Source organism: Balaenoptera borealis (assembly GCF_965194805.1).
Source record: "Balaenoptera borealis genome assembly, chromosome: 17".
In the NCBI taxonomy this organism is placed as follows: Eukaryota; Metazoa; Chordata; class Mammalia; order Artiodactyla; family Balaenopteridae; genus Balaenoptera; species Balaenoptera borealis.
Genome location: NC_138876.1, coordinates 64,481,577 through 64,496,808, shown reverse-complemented (window position 1 = coordinate 64,496,808; position 15,232 = coordinate 64,481,577). Strand labels below are relative to the sequence as shown.

The 15,232-nt window shown below is 34.9% G+C and overlaps 1 protein-coding gene and 1 long non-coding RNA gene across 2 annotated transcripts in view; both read left to right on the top strand.

Annotated features, from left to right (window-relative positions):
* The window catches only part of LOC309614866, a 527,064-nt gene that overhangs the window by 425,177 nt on the left and 86,655 nt on the right, over positions 1-15,232 (top strand). The window lies entirely within an intron of this gene.
* The window catches only part of PI15 (peptidase inhibitor 15), an 83,734-nt gene that overhangs the window by 12,528 nt on the left and 55,974 nt on the right, over positions 1-15,232 (top strand). The window lies entirely within an intron of this gene.

Below are 15,232 nucleotides of genomic sequence, written 5' to 3'. Positions count from 1 at the left end.
AGCAGAGATTTAGGATTAACATTGTGCAGAGTTCTAAAGATGGTTTTTTGGAATACATTAGCAGGCAAGGTTCTCATACTTATCTAACACATATCAAAACAATCTCTTTTTTTGGCATCACAGAAGACTCAGTCATCTACAAAATTTTCCAGTTATACCCAATCCAGCAAAGTATAATCAGAAAAAGCACTGGATTTGGAGTCAAAAGAACTTGGCTTAAATCCCAGCTTAAAATTTATTAGCTTATTTAATCTTTGAAAAGTTAATTTACCTTTTTAAACATTAGTATACTGGAGTGTAAATTTAGGATAACAATACTTACCTTAAAGGGCAATTTTCAAGATATTGCTGGTATAGGCCTATTATGTGCTAGATACTCAATATGTGGTAGTTAAATCCTAGTCTGATGCAAAGTTGAAATATCCAATAAGATTGACATTAGGCAATCTCATTTTTTGTGTACTATGATACTTTACTTTGAGTCATCTGGAATATTAAATTTCATAAATATAAACATACCGTAAGTTGTTTTGATTACAAAATTAACGTTATTCATGTTTGGTTTGGAGAATTAATGATAATGAACATTGGTTTGATTGTTATCTAAACCCATGGGTTTTGGATAGATGACTAAGTATCTCTATTGTTTTAAACATTTCCGTTACCTTTTCCAGAATTCTAGAAGCTTTTAAGTAATTTCAGCTTCTTACATCTGTGTGGTTGATAGAAAAAAAATGGACTAGTATTATTAATAAGATAATTATATGACATTGTAAAGTGGGAATCATGATTTGCTACATTGCTAACACCAGACAGCATTAACTGTCAACTTTATTTACTGAGACTTAAAAGAAGGAATACCCATTTTACTTTTTTAAAAACTTTTATTAGAGTATAGTTGCTTTACAATGTTGTGCTAGTTTCTACTGTACTGCAAAGTGAATCGGCTATATGTATACATATATCGCCTCTTTTTTGGATTTCCTTCCCATTTAGGTCACCGCAGAGCACTGAGTACAGTTCCCTGTGGTATACAGTAGGTTCTCATTAGTTATCTATTTCATACATAGTATCAATAGTGTATATATGTCAATCCCCATCTCCCAATTCATCCCACGTCCCCCTTCCCCCTTGGTACCCATACGTTTGCTCTCTATGTCTGTGTCTCTATTTCTGTTTTGCAAAAAAGATCATCTATACCATTTTTTTAGATTTCACATATGCGTTAATATATGATACTTGTTTTTCTCTTTCTGACTTACTTCACTCTGTATGACACTCTCTAGGTCCATCCACATCTCTACAAATGACCCATTTTCATTCCTTTTTATGGCTGAGTAATATTCCATCATATATATGTACCACTTTTTCTTTATCCATTCCTCTGTTGACGGATGTTTGGGTCACTTCCATGTCCTGGCTATTGTAAATAGTGCTGCAATGAACATTGGGGTGCATGTACCTTTTTGAATTATGTTTTTTTCTGGGTATATGCCCAGTAGTGGGATTGCTAGGTCATATGGTAGTTCAATTTCTAGTTTTTAAAGGAACCTCCATACTGTTCTTCATAGTGGTGGTAAAGGCCAATATCACTGATGAACATAGCTGCAAAAATCCTCAACAAAATACTAGCAAACTGAATCCAACAACATATTAAAAGGATCATACACCATGATCAAGTGAGATTTATACCAGGGATGCAAGGATTCTTCAATATATGCAAATCAATCAATGTGATACACCATATTAACAAATTGAAGGTTAAAACCATATGGTAATCTCAATAGAGGCAGAAAAATCTTTCAACAAAATTCAACATCCATTTATGATAAAAACTCTCCAGAAAGTGGGCATACAGGGAACCTACTTCAACGTAATAAAGGCCATATATGACAAAACCACAGCAAACATTATTCTCAATGGTGAAAAACTGAAAGCATTTCCTCTAACATCAGGAACAAGACAAAGGTGCCCAGTCTCGGCACTATTATTCAACTTAGTTTTGGAAGTCCTAGCTATGGCAATCAGAGAAGAAAAAGAAGTAAAAGGAATCCAAATTGGCAAAGAAGAAGTAAAACTGTCACTGTTTGAAGATGACATAATACTGTACATAGGAAATCCTAAAGACGCCACCAGAAAACTACTAGAGCTAATCAATGAATTTAGTAAAGTTGCATGATACAAAATTAATACACAGAAATCTCTTGCATTCCTATACATTAACAACGAAAGATCAGAAAGAGAAATTGAGGAACCAATCTCATTCACCACTGAAACAAAAAGAATGAAATACCTAGGAATAAACCTACCTAAGGAGGCCAAAGACCTGTATACAGAAAACTATAAGACTCTGATGAAAGAATTCAAAGACTACACAAACAGATGGCAAGATATACCACATTCTTGGATTGGAAGAATCAATATTGTGAAAACGACTATACTACCCAAAGCAATCTACAGATTCTATGCAATCCTTAACAAATTACCAATGGCATTTTTCACAGATATAGAACAAAAAATTTTACAATTTGTATGGAAACACATAAGACCCAGAATAGCCAAAGCAATCTTGAGAAAGAAAAATGGAGCTGGAGGAAACAAGCTCTCTGACTTCAGACTATACTAAAAATGAATACCCATTTTAAAAGAAGACCTTAGATGCAGGCCTTCATAAAAAGCAAATGGGAAAATGCTACTGATTTTAAAATTTAAGTTTTCCTTTTCACATGTTTTCCCCATTCCCCTTCTTTGTTTCAAAAATTGCAATATTATTCCTCTGTACTACAAGAAATGAACAATTGAAAGGAAGTCAACAGTCAACCAGAAATATTGTTCAACTTTATTATTCTCTGCCCTACTCCTTCTTGCTAATATCATATTTCTTCTAATTTTTCAAAAATAAATACATAGAACTTTCCATACTGCACTGACTTTTACAGCATATGTTTCTTTCATATTATCTTTATTTACATTATATCCATTCCTTAGGACTTACTCAACTTTGGGTCTTCATTGGTTGACTTATTTTCCAAAACTGACTTGACCATATGTTATTACTACTATGCAAGGCAATGTCAGAGACAACAAGATTAAGAATAAGTGACAGCACATTAAAAGGATCATACATCATGATCAAGTGGGGTTTATCCCAGGAGTCCAAGGATTCTTCAATATAAGCAAATCAATCAATGTGATACATCATATTAACAAATTGAAGGAGAAAAACCATATGATCATCTCAATAGATGCAGAGAAAAATTTTGACAAAATTCAACACCCATTTATGATAAAAACCCTCCAGAAAGTAGGTAGAGAGGGAACTTACCTCAACATAATAAAGGCCATATATGACAAACCCACAGCCAACATTGTCCTCAATGGTGAAAAAAACTGAAACAATTACCACTAAGATCAGGAACAAGACAAGTTTGCCCAACTCTCACTACTATTATTCCACATAGTTATGGAAGTTTTAGCCACAGCAATCAGAGAAGAAAAAGAAATAAAAGGAATCCAAATCAGAAAAGAAGAAGTAAAGCTGTCACTGTTTGCAGATGACATGATACTATACATAGAGGATCCTAAAGATGCCACCAGAAAACTACTAAAGCTAATCCATGAATTTGGTAAAGTAGCAGGATACAAAATTAATGCACAGAAAGCTCTTGCATTCCTATACACTAATGATGAAAAATCTGAAAGTGAAATTAAGAAAACACTCCCATGTACCACTGCAACAAAAAGAATAAAATATCTAGGAATAAACCTACCTAAGGAGACAAAAGACCTGTATGCAGAAAATTATAAGACACGATGAAAGAAATTAAAGATGATACAAACAGATGGAGAGATATACCATGTTTTTGGATTGGAAAAATCAACATTGTGAAAATGACTATACTGCCCAAAGCAATCTACAGATTAAATGCAATCCCTATCAAATTACCAATGGCATTTTTCACAGATATACAGCAAAAAATTTTACAATTTGTATGGAAACACATAAGACCCAGAATAGCCAAAGCAATCTTGAGAAAGAAAAACGGAGCTGGAGGACTCAGGCTCCCTGACTTCAGACTATACTACAAAGCTACAATAATCAAGAGAGTATGGTACTGGCACAAAAACAGAAATATAGATCAATGGAACAGGATAGAAAGCCCAGAGATAAACCCACACACATATGGTCACCTTATCTTTGATAAAGGAGGCAAGAATATACAGTGGAGAAAAGACAGCCTCTTCAATAATTGGTGCTGGGAAAACTGGACAGCTACATATAGAAGAATGAAATTAGAACACTCCCTAACACCATACACAAAAATAAACTCAAAATGGATTAAAGACCTAAATGTAAGGCCAGACACTATCAAACTCTTAGAGGAAAACACAGGCAGAACACTCCATGACATAAATCACAGCAATATCCTTTTTGACCCACCTCCTAGAGAAATGGAAATAAAAACAAAAATAAACAGATGGTACCTAATGAAACTTTAAAGCTTTTGCACAGCAAAGGAAAACATAAACAAGACGAAAAGACAACCCTCAGAATGGGAGAAAATATTTGCAAATGAAGCAACTGACAAGGATTAATCTCCAAATTTTACAAGCAGCTCATGCAGCTCAATATGAAAAAAACAAACAACCCAATCCAAAAATGGGCAGAAGACCTAAATAGACATTTCTCCAAAGAAGATATACAGATTGCCAACAAATACATGAAAGAATGCTCAACATCATTAATCATTAGAGAAATGCAAATCAAAACTGCAATGAGCTATCATCTCACACCGGTCAGAATGGCCATCATCAAAAAATCTACAAACAATAAATGCTGGAGAGGGTGTAGATAAAAGGGAGCTCTCTTGCACTGTTGGTGGGAATGTAAATTGATACAGTCACTTTGCAGAACAGTATGGAGGTTTTTTAAAAACCTAAAAATAGAGCTACCATACGACCCAGCAATCCCACTACTGGGTATATACCCTGAGAAAACCATAATTCAAAAAGAGTCATGTACCACAATGTTCATTGCAGCCCTATTTACAATAGCCAGGACATGGAAGCAACCTAAGTGTCCAACGACAGATGAATGTATAAAGAAGATGTGGCACATTTATACAATGGAATATTGCTGAGTCATAAAAAGAAACGAAATTGAGTTATTTTTAGTGAGGTGGATGGACCTAGAGTCTGTCATACAGAGTGAAGTAAGTCAGAAAGAGAAAAAGAAATACCGTATGCTAACACATATATATGGAATCTAAAAAACAAAAAATAAATGGTCATGAAGAACCTAGGGGCAAGACAGGAATAAAGACGCAGACCTACTAGAGAATGGACTTGAGGATATGGGGAGGGGGAAGGGTAAGCTGGGACAAAGTGAGAGAGTGGCATGGACATATATACACTACCAAATGTAAAATAGATAGCTAGTGGGAAGCAGCCGCATAGCACAGGGAGATCAGCTCGGTACTTTGTGACCACCTAGAGGGGTGGGATAGGGAGGGTGGGAGGGAGGGAGACGCAAGAAGGAAGAGATATGGGGATATATGTATATGTATAACTGATTCACTTTGTTATAAAGCAGAAACTAACACACCATTGTAAAGCAATTATACTCCAATAAAGATGTTAAAAAAAAGAAAAAGAATAAGTGATTTTGTCAATGTTTTGCAGTCCAGTAGGGGAAATAAAGCATCTTACACATATAACCATATATATTTTCTCTCTCTCTCTCAATATATATACATAAAATATATTATTCCCCTCTGTATATATTTTATATATATAAATAACATATTAATTTATATATTATTATCAATATTTCTCTCTGTATATATAGAGAGTGATAGATTAATTTTCTATAAAGAATTGGCTCATACGTTTATGAAGTCTGGCAAGTCCCTAGATCTGCAATCAGCAAGCTGGACACCTAGGAGAACTGATGGTGTGGTTCCAGTCTGAATGTCCTCAGGCTCAAAACCCAGGAAGAGCCAATGTTTCAATTTGAGTCCAAAGGCAGGAAAAACTCTGATGTCCCAGCTCAAAGCACTCAGACAGGAGGAGTTTCCTTTACCAGCAGGAGGGACAGTCTTTTTGTTCTATTCAAGCCTTCAGCTGATTGGATGAGGCTCTCCTACATTAGGAAGGGCAGTCTGTTTCACTCAGTCTACCAATTCAAATATTAATCTCATTCAGAGAAGCCCTCACAGACATACCCAGAATGGTATTTGGCCAAATGTCTGGGTACCACATGACCCGGTCAAGATGACACATAAATTTAACCATCACACCGCATTATAGGAGGGAATGAGGCATGAGCTAAGGAGTGTAATCCAATATTAGTTCTGGGTAAATGATGCTCAAATCAACATCAGCTGCCTTGACTTCTTACTCCATTTTCAATCTTATATTCTTCACTTCCTATAAAACACCTCCACGTGGATATTCTTTGTTCACAATAAATTCCTTATATTTAAATAAAAAAATTAAAACGTTGGAATCACTTTCCATTCCTTGCCAATGTCTTTATCTGTGCCACTATTAACCTTTTATGTTGCTGGCTTTACAAACTCCTCTGACATTATATATAAGTAGTTCCATTATCTCAGCAGCCACTAAATTTTATGAAGTTTTACTTTTCAATGCCTGTTGTATATACTCACTTATTCCTACTCCCATTATGCCGGGTCACAATTTTATAATTCTATATCTGGATTATTGCAACAGCATCCAGATTCAACCTTGTGTCACTAGTTTCTTTCACTGCCAATCTATTTGCATTTCAGTCCAGACTTCCTAAAACACAAACTCTCTCTTGTGGTCTTTTACCTCCAGGAACTACAAATGGTGCATGATGGCCCATCATAGCATGTCTAATCTCTTCATTACATTTTTTGAGTTTCTCAAAAGTCAAACCTTGGTTACCTGTTCTTCTTTGCATAGTTAAACTTCTAATATAGTCTTCACAATTTTTCTCTCAGCTTCTCTTTCTACCCCACACTATGTGATTTTCCTCCCATGTCATTGGTCAAGCCTCTTTCTGGCCATGTCCTTCCTCTTTTATCCCAATCCAAACAGTATCCACTTTTAAATTTCACCTTTAATTAAGGCCAACCTCTCTCTGCCTCAATGAAAACTTTGACTACTTAGATTCTCAGCCATCTCTGAATTTTCATTACATTTATATAACCTGTCTCACTTAGCACTTGGTCACATATTTCCAAGCATTCCTGCATTATTATTCCGTGTTTGTTAGCTTTGCTCCTCTTACATACAATGTCTATGTATTATGCTTAATAGTAGATGTAAACATTTAATACAAGTCTTGATTAACTGGTAAATATGCTCACTCTACTTTTGCAATATAAAATATCACAGACTTTTCCAAAGATAATTTCAGACTTTTGGCCTGTTTTACTTGTGTTATTTTTAAAATTTTAGTATTCTGCTTCCAAAATATAATACTTTAGTGGGAAATGACCTACAGTATCTGTGTATATAGCTCATGAGTCAGGGAGGCATGAGGTAATTTCCCAGTGGAGGGAGGGCAAGACTAAATATCCACATCTGGGATTTAGTTAGTAAGTGAAAGAGAGAAAGAAGGTGGGAAAAACAACTGCACACATTTATACATTCTGCTTTCCCTCCTGGTTGTTGAGATTGAGTGGTACATAATAGACATATTCCTAACCAGTGGGACACATCTGAAGTATTAATCCTATATATCATATTCTAAAAATTTTCTAAATGATCAGTTTGTGAAATGAATCAAAAGTATAAGAAATGCAGACAAAGATGATCATGAACACCCACTAATGGATTACACTTGTGGGACTAGGCTGAGGATTTTTCATTTAAATTGAAAGAGATAATTAGCAAGTGAGCTGTGAGTTGCTCTGGCAATTATTGCATCATGAAAACCACCTGCCTTGATAGGCTTGCTAAAATCCAATAGGAGCCTTTGCACTCCAGGAATGACCTTTCTGTTAAATCAACTAAACAAAATTCAAACATAACCTTCCTTTCTCTGTTAAAAGTGTATGTGCTTACAGGATAAATCCAAGGAGAAACACGCCAAGACACATATTAATCAAACTATCAAAAATTAAATACAAAAAAAATATTAAAAGCAGCAAGGGAAAATCACCAAATAACACATAAGGGAATCCCCATAACGTTAACAGCTGATCTTTCAGCAGAAACTCGGCAAGCCAGAAGGGAGTGGCAGGACATATTTAAAGTGATGAAGGGGAAAAACCTAAAACCAAGATTACTCTACACAGCAAGGATCTCATTCAGATTTAAGGGAGAAATAAAAACTTTACAGACAAGCAAAAGCTAAGAGAATTCAGCACCACCAAACCAGCTTTACAACAAATGCTAAAGGAACTTCTCTAGGCAGGAAACACAAGAGAAGGAAAAGACCTACAAGAACAAACCCAAAGCAATTAAGAAAATGGTAATAGGAACATACATATTGATAATTACCTTAAAAATAAATGGATTAAATGCTCCAACCAAAAGACATAGACTGGCTGAATGGACCCAAAAACAAGACCCATATATATGCAGTCTACAAGAGATGCACTTCAGACCTAGGGACACATACAGACTGAAAGTGAGGGGATGGAAAAAGATATTCCATGCAAATTGAAATCAAAAGAAAGCTGGAGTAGCAATTCTCATATCAGACAAGATAGACTTTAAAACAAAGATTATTACAAGAGACAAAGAAGGACACTACATAATGATCAAGGGATCAATCCAAGAAGAAGATATAACAATTGTAAATACTTACGCACCCAACATAGGAGCACCTCAATACATGAGGCAAATACTAACAGCCATAAAAGGGGAAATCGACAGCAACACAATCATAGTAGGGGACTTTAACACCCCACTTTCACCAATGGACAGATCATCCAAAATGAAAATAAATAAGAAAACACATGCTTTAAATGACAGATTAAACAAGATGGACTGAATTGATATTTATAGGATATTCCATCCAAAACAACAGAATACACTTTCTTCTCCAGTGCTCATGGAACATTCTCCAGGATAGATCATATCTTGGGTCATACATCAAGCCTTGGTAAATTTAAGAAAATTGAAATCGTATCAAGTATCTTTTGCAACCACAACGCTATAAGAGTAGATATCAATTACAGGAAAAACTCTGTAAAAAATACAAACATATGGAGGCTAAACAATACATTACTTAATAACCAAGAGATCATGGAAGAAATCAAAGAGGAAATCAAAAAATACCTAGAAACAAATGACAATGAAAACACGATGACCCCAAACCTATGGGATGCAGCAAAAGCAGTTCTAAGAGGAAAGTTTTTAACAATAAAATCCTACTTTAAGAAACAAGAAACATCTCAAATAAACAGCCTAACCTTACACCTAAAGCAATTAGAGAAAGAAGAACAACAAAACCCCAACGTTAGCACAAGGAAAGAAATCATAAAGATCAGATCAGAAATAAATGAAAAAGAAATGAAGGATACAATAGCAAAGATCAATAAAACTAAAAGCTGGTTCTTTGAGAAGATAAACAAAATTGATAAACCATTAGCCAGACTCATGAAGAAAAAAAGGGACAAGACTCAAATCAATAGAACTAGAAATGAAAAAGGAGAAGTAACAACTGACACTGCAGAAATACAAAGGATCATGAGAGATTACTACAAGCAACTATATGCCAATAAAATGGAAAACCTGGAAGAAATGGACAAATTCTTAGAAATACACAACATTCCGAGACTAAACCAGGAAGAAACAGAAAATATGAACAGACCAATCACAAGCACTGAAATTGAAACTGTGATTAAAAATCTTCCAACAAACAAAAGCCCAGGACCAGATGGCTTCACAGGCGAATTCTATCAAACATTTAGAGAAGAGCTAACACCTACCCTTCGCAAACTCTTCCAAAATATGCAGAGGGAGGAACACTCCCCAACTCATTCTACAAGGCCACCATCACCCTGATACCAAAACCAGACAAAGATGTCACAAAGAAAGAAAGCTACAGGCCAATATCTCTGATGAACATAGATGCAAAAATCCTCAACAAAATACTAGCAAACAGAATCCAACAGCACATTAAAAGGATCATACCCCATGATCAAGTGGGGTGTATTCCGGAATGTAAAGATTCTTCAATATACACAAATCAATCAATGTGATACACCATATTAACAAATTGAAGGAGAAAAACCATATGATCATCTCAATAGATGCAGAGAAAAATTTTGACAAAATTCAACACCGGTTTATGATAATAACCCTCCAGAAAGTAGGCAGAGGGAACATACCTCAACATAATAAAGGCCATATATGACAAACCCACAGCCAACATTGTCCTCAATGGTGAAAAAACTGAAACCATTACCACTAAGATCAGGAACAAGACAAGGTTGCCCAACTCTAACCACTATGATTCAAGATAGTTTTGGAAGTTTTAGCCACAGCAATTAGAGAAAAAATAAAAAATAAAAGGAATCCAAATTGGAAAAGAAGAAGCAAAGCTGTCACTGTTTGCACATGACATGATACTATACATAGAGAATCCTAAAGGTGCTACCAGAAAATTACTAGAGCTAATCCATGAATTTGGTAAAGTAACAGGATACAAAGCTAATACACAGAAATCTCTTGCATTCCTATACACTAATGATGAAAAATCTGAAAGTGAAATCAAGAAAACACTCCCATGTACCACTGCAACAAAAAGAATAAAGTATCTAGGAATAAACCTACCTAAGGAGACAAAAGACCTGTATGCAGAAAATTATAAGACACTGATGAAAGAAATTAAAGACGATACAAACAGATGGAGAGATATACCATGTTCTTGGATTGGAAGAATCAACATTGTGAAAATGACTATACTGCCCAAAGCAATCTACAGATTCAATGCAATCCCTATCAAAATACCATTGGCATTTTTCACAGAACTAGAACAAAAAATTTCACGCTTTGTATGGAAACACAAAAGACCCCGAATAGCCAAAGCAATCTTGAGAAAGAAAAACGGAGCTGGAGGAATCAGGCTCCCTGACGTCAGACTATACTACAAAGCTACAGTTATCAAGACAGTATGGTACTGGCACAAAAACAGAAATATAGATCCATGGAACGGGATAGAAAGCCCAGAGATAAACCCACACACATATGGTCACCTTATCTTTGATAAAGGAGGCAAGAATATACAGTGGAGAAAAGACAGCCTCTTTAATAAGTGGTGCTGGGAAAACTGGACAGCTACATGTAAAAGAATGAAATTAGAACACTCCCTAACACCATACACAAAAATAAACTCAAAATGGATTAAAGACCTAAATGTAAGGCCAGACACTATCAAACTCTTAGAGGAAAACACAGGCAGAACACTCCATGACATAAATCACAGCAATATCCTTTTTGACCCACCTCCTAGAGAAATGGAAATAAAAACAAAAATAAACAAATGGGACCTAATGGAACTTAAAAGCTTTTGCACAGCAAAGGAAAACATAAACAAGACGAAAAGAAAACCCTCAGAATGGGAGAAAATATTTGCAAATGAAGCAACTGACAAAGGATTAATCTCCAAAATTTAAATGCAGCTCAATACGAAAAAAAACAAACAACCTAATCCCAAAATGGGCAGAAGACCTAAATAAACATTTCTCCAAAGAAGATATACAGATTGCCAACAAATACATGAAAGAATGCTCAACATCATTAATCCTTAGAGAAATGCAAATCAAAACTGCAATGAGATATCATCTCACACCGGTCAGAATGGCCATCATCAAAAATCTACAAACAATAAATGCTGGAGAGGGTGTGGAGAAAAGTGAACCCTCTTGCACTGTTGGTGGGAATGTAATTTGATACAGCCACTTTGGAGAACAGTATGGAGGGTCCTTAAAAACCTAAAAATAGAACTACCATATGACCCAGCAATCCCACTACTGGACATAAACCCTGAGAAAACCATAATTCAAAAAGAGTCATGTACCACAATGTTCATTGCAGCTCTATTTACAGTAGCCAGGACATGGAAGCAACCTAAATGTCCATCAACAGATGAATGGATAAAGAAGATGTGGCACATTTATACAATGGAATATTACTCAGCCATAAGAAGAAACGAAATTGAGTTATTTGTAGTGAGGTGGATGGACCTAGAGTCTGTCATACAGAGTGAAGTAAGTCAGAAAGAGAAAAAGAAATACCGTACGCTAACACATATATATGGAATCTAAAAAACAAAAAATAAATGGTCATGAAGAACCTAGTGGCAAGACAGGAATAAAGATGCAGACCTACTAGAGAATGGACTTGAGGATATGGGAATGGGAAGGGTAAGCTGGGACAAAGTGAGAGAGTGGCGTGGGCATATATACACTACCAAATGTAAAATAGATAGCTAGTGGGAAGCAGCCGCATAGCACAGGGAGATCAGCTCGGTACTTTGTGACCACCTAGAGGGGTGGGATAGGGAGGGTGGGAGGGAGGGAGATGGAAGAGGGAAGAGATATGGGGATATATGTATATGTATAACTGATTCACTTTGTTATAAAGCAGAAATTAACACACCATTGTAAAGCAATTATACTACAATAAAGATATTTTTTAAAAGTTTATAATGTGTTGTTTCATTCTTTTATCCTTTTTAGGATATTAGTCTTTTAATAATAATTAATATTTTGGTTCTCTCTATGATTATGAACTCTCTAGTCAGATAATTAAAGAATCATTGCCATTAGACACCCCTTAAAGTTTATCAGTATGAAGTTCTATGATTCAGTAAGTAGACTATTCAGTGAGCAGATGTTCTTTTTCCCACCCATGAATGAAGCAACAGTATAGTTCAGTTTATTGACATTAGTTGATGGTACATTTCTGCAAATATATAGTCTACAATCCCCTTTTGTAGTTTTATGGTGTGTATGTGTGTGTTGGTTAGAATACATTGGCACTCTGTATCAGTCAACAGTAGGATAAACTAGGTTTAGGATTTAGTAGAGATTAACAGTCTGTTGTAAATATGACCTGTTCTAAGTATCAAGAACTCTTCACGTTGGCTTCCTTAAAGGTCACTGTAACATTTTCTGGCATCTTTTGCACTCATTTCAAAGTACAAATAGTTGCTGTAGTTTCTGTGCTGGAAACGGCTTTTCCTACAGAATCTTGACCGTCACTTAGGTTTATCTTGTTACCCAAAAACCACAAAATAAAATATTCTAGGGTCTTTGACAACTGCATAATGTATGAACTATTTCCTGTGGTTGCCTGAATTCTGGAAGCTTTGAATATTATCTATACAACAGTTAAGAAAGCAGCAGTCAGATCCTCTATAACCTCATGTTCTTGAGCTTCTGAATCATTTTGATTGGCTTTGTCCCAATCTGTGTAGAAAGAAATTCCCATCTGCTTTTCAATCTGTATTTTTTCAATTTCATAGTTATTTTTGTGGAATACCTGCATATAAAATTTATTAGTTATATATCTATCCATAAGAGAAATCTTCCCAACTCTACTAACTCCAAGGAAAATTACTTTAAAATGTTATGATTTTTCTACCATTGCTTGTCAGAAGATCTTAGGCTTCAGGAATGATACTGAATATTTCCATTGCTTTTTTTAAATTTATTTTTTATTGAAATGTAGTTGAATTACAATGCTGTGTTTCCATTACTTTTTATCCCTTCCTGTGAATCTGAGATTCCATCAAGTATTATTTCCCCTCATGTTGAATAACTTCCTTTAGTATTGCTTATAGTGCAGGTCTACTAATGTTGTATTTTCTTGTTTCTTTGATTTGAAAATGTTTTCCTCTTTATATTTAAAGGATGATTTTTTAAAATATAGAATCCTGGGTTGATAAGTTTTTTCCTCAGCACTTTAAAGATCTCATTAACTTGTCTTTTGGTCTGTTAGTGTTGTCATCTTCCCTTTAAGTAATATTGTCTTTTTTTCCTCTTTCTCTGGCTGCTTTTAAGACTTTTCTCCTTAACTTCATTTTCATTGGTTTATGTTATGTCTGTGTGTGGTTCTATTTATTCTTGAGGGTCTTTGAGGTTCAGGCTCTTTCAGATTACATTCTAACCATTTTGGTCCCCTCCTCTAGATAATCAGTAGGATGTTGTTAGTACAAGAATGTTTCCCAGAATTAGCCATAAAAATCTAGGTTCATGCTCAACATTACTAGTCAGGGAAAATGCAAATCAGGGAAATGCAAATCAAAACCACAATGAGATATTACCTCACACATGTCAGAATGGTTATCTTCAAAAAGACAAGAAATAGCAAGTGTTGGAGAGGATGTGGCAAAAAGGGAGCCCTCATGCACTGTTGGTGGGAGTCTAAATTGGTGCAGTCATTATGGAGGACAGTATGGAGGTTCCTCAAAAAATCAAAAATAGAGCTACCATATTATCCAGAAATGCCAGTCCTGGGTGTTTATCCAAAGGAAACTAAAACACTAACTTGAAAAGATAGATGCACCCCAATGTTCATAGCAGCATTATTTACAATAGCCAAGATATGGGAGCAACCTGTCCATCAACAGATGAATGGATAGAGAAGATGTGATATATATATATATATATATATATATATATATATATATATATATATATATATATAATATGTATATATATGTATATGTACAATGATATATATATGATATGTATATGATATATATATATGTGTAATGAATATTACTCAGCCATAGAAAGGAACAAAATTTTGCCATTTGGACAACACGGATGAGCCTGGAGGGTATAGTGCTTAGTGAAATAAATCAGACAGAGAACTACAAATACTATGTTTTCACTTATATGTGGAACCTAAAAAAATAAAGCAAGTAAACAATTATAACAAAATAGAAACTGACTCACATATATAGAGAACAAACTAGTGGTTACCTGAGGGAAGAGCGGGAGGGGGGAGGCGAGGAGGGATAAAATAAGTGAAGGGGATTAAGAGGTACAAACTACTAGGTATAAAATAAATAAGTTACAAAGATGTAATGTATAGCACAGGGAATATAGTCAATATTTCATAACGACTTTTTATGAAGTATAATCTATAAAAATATAGAATGTTGTACACCTGAAACTAATATAATATTGTAAGTAAACTATACTTCAACTTTAAAAATCTAGCTTCATAACTACCATAATAAAAAGAAATAATAATAGCAATCAAAATGATAATA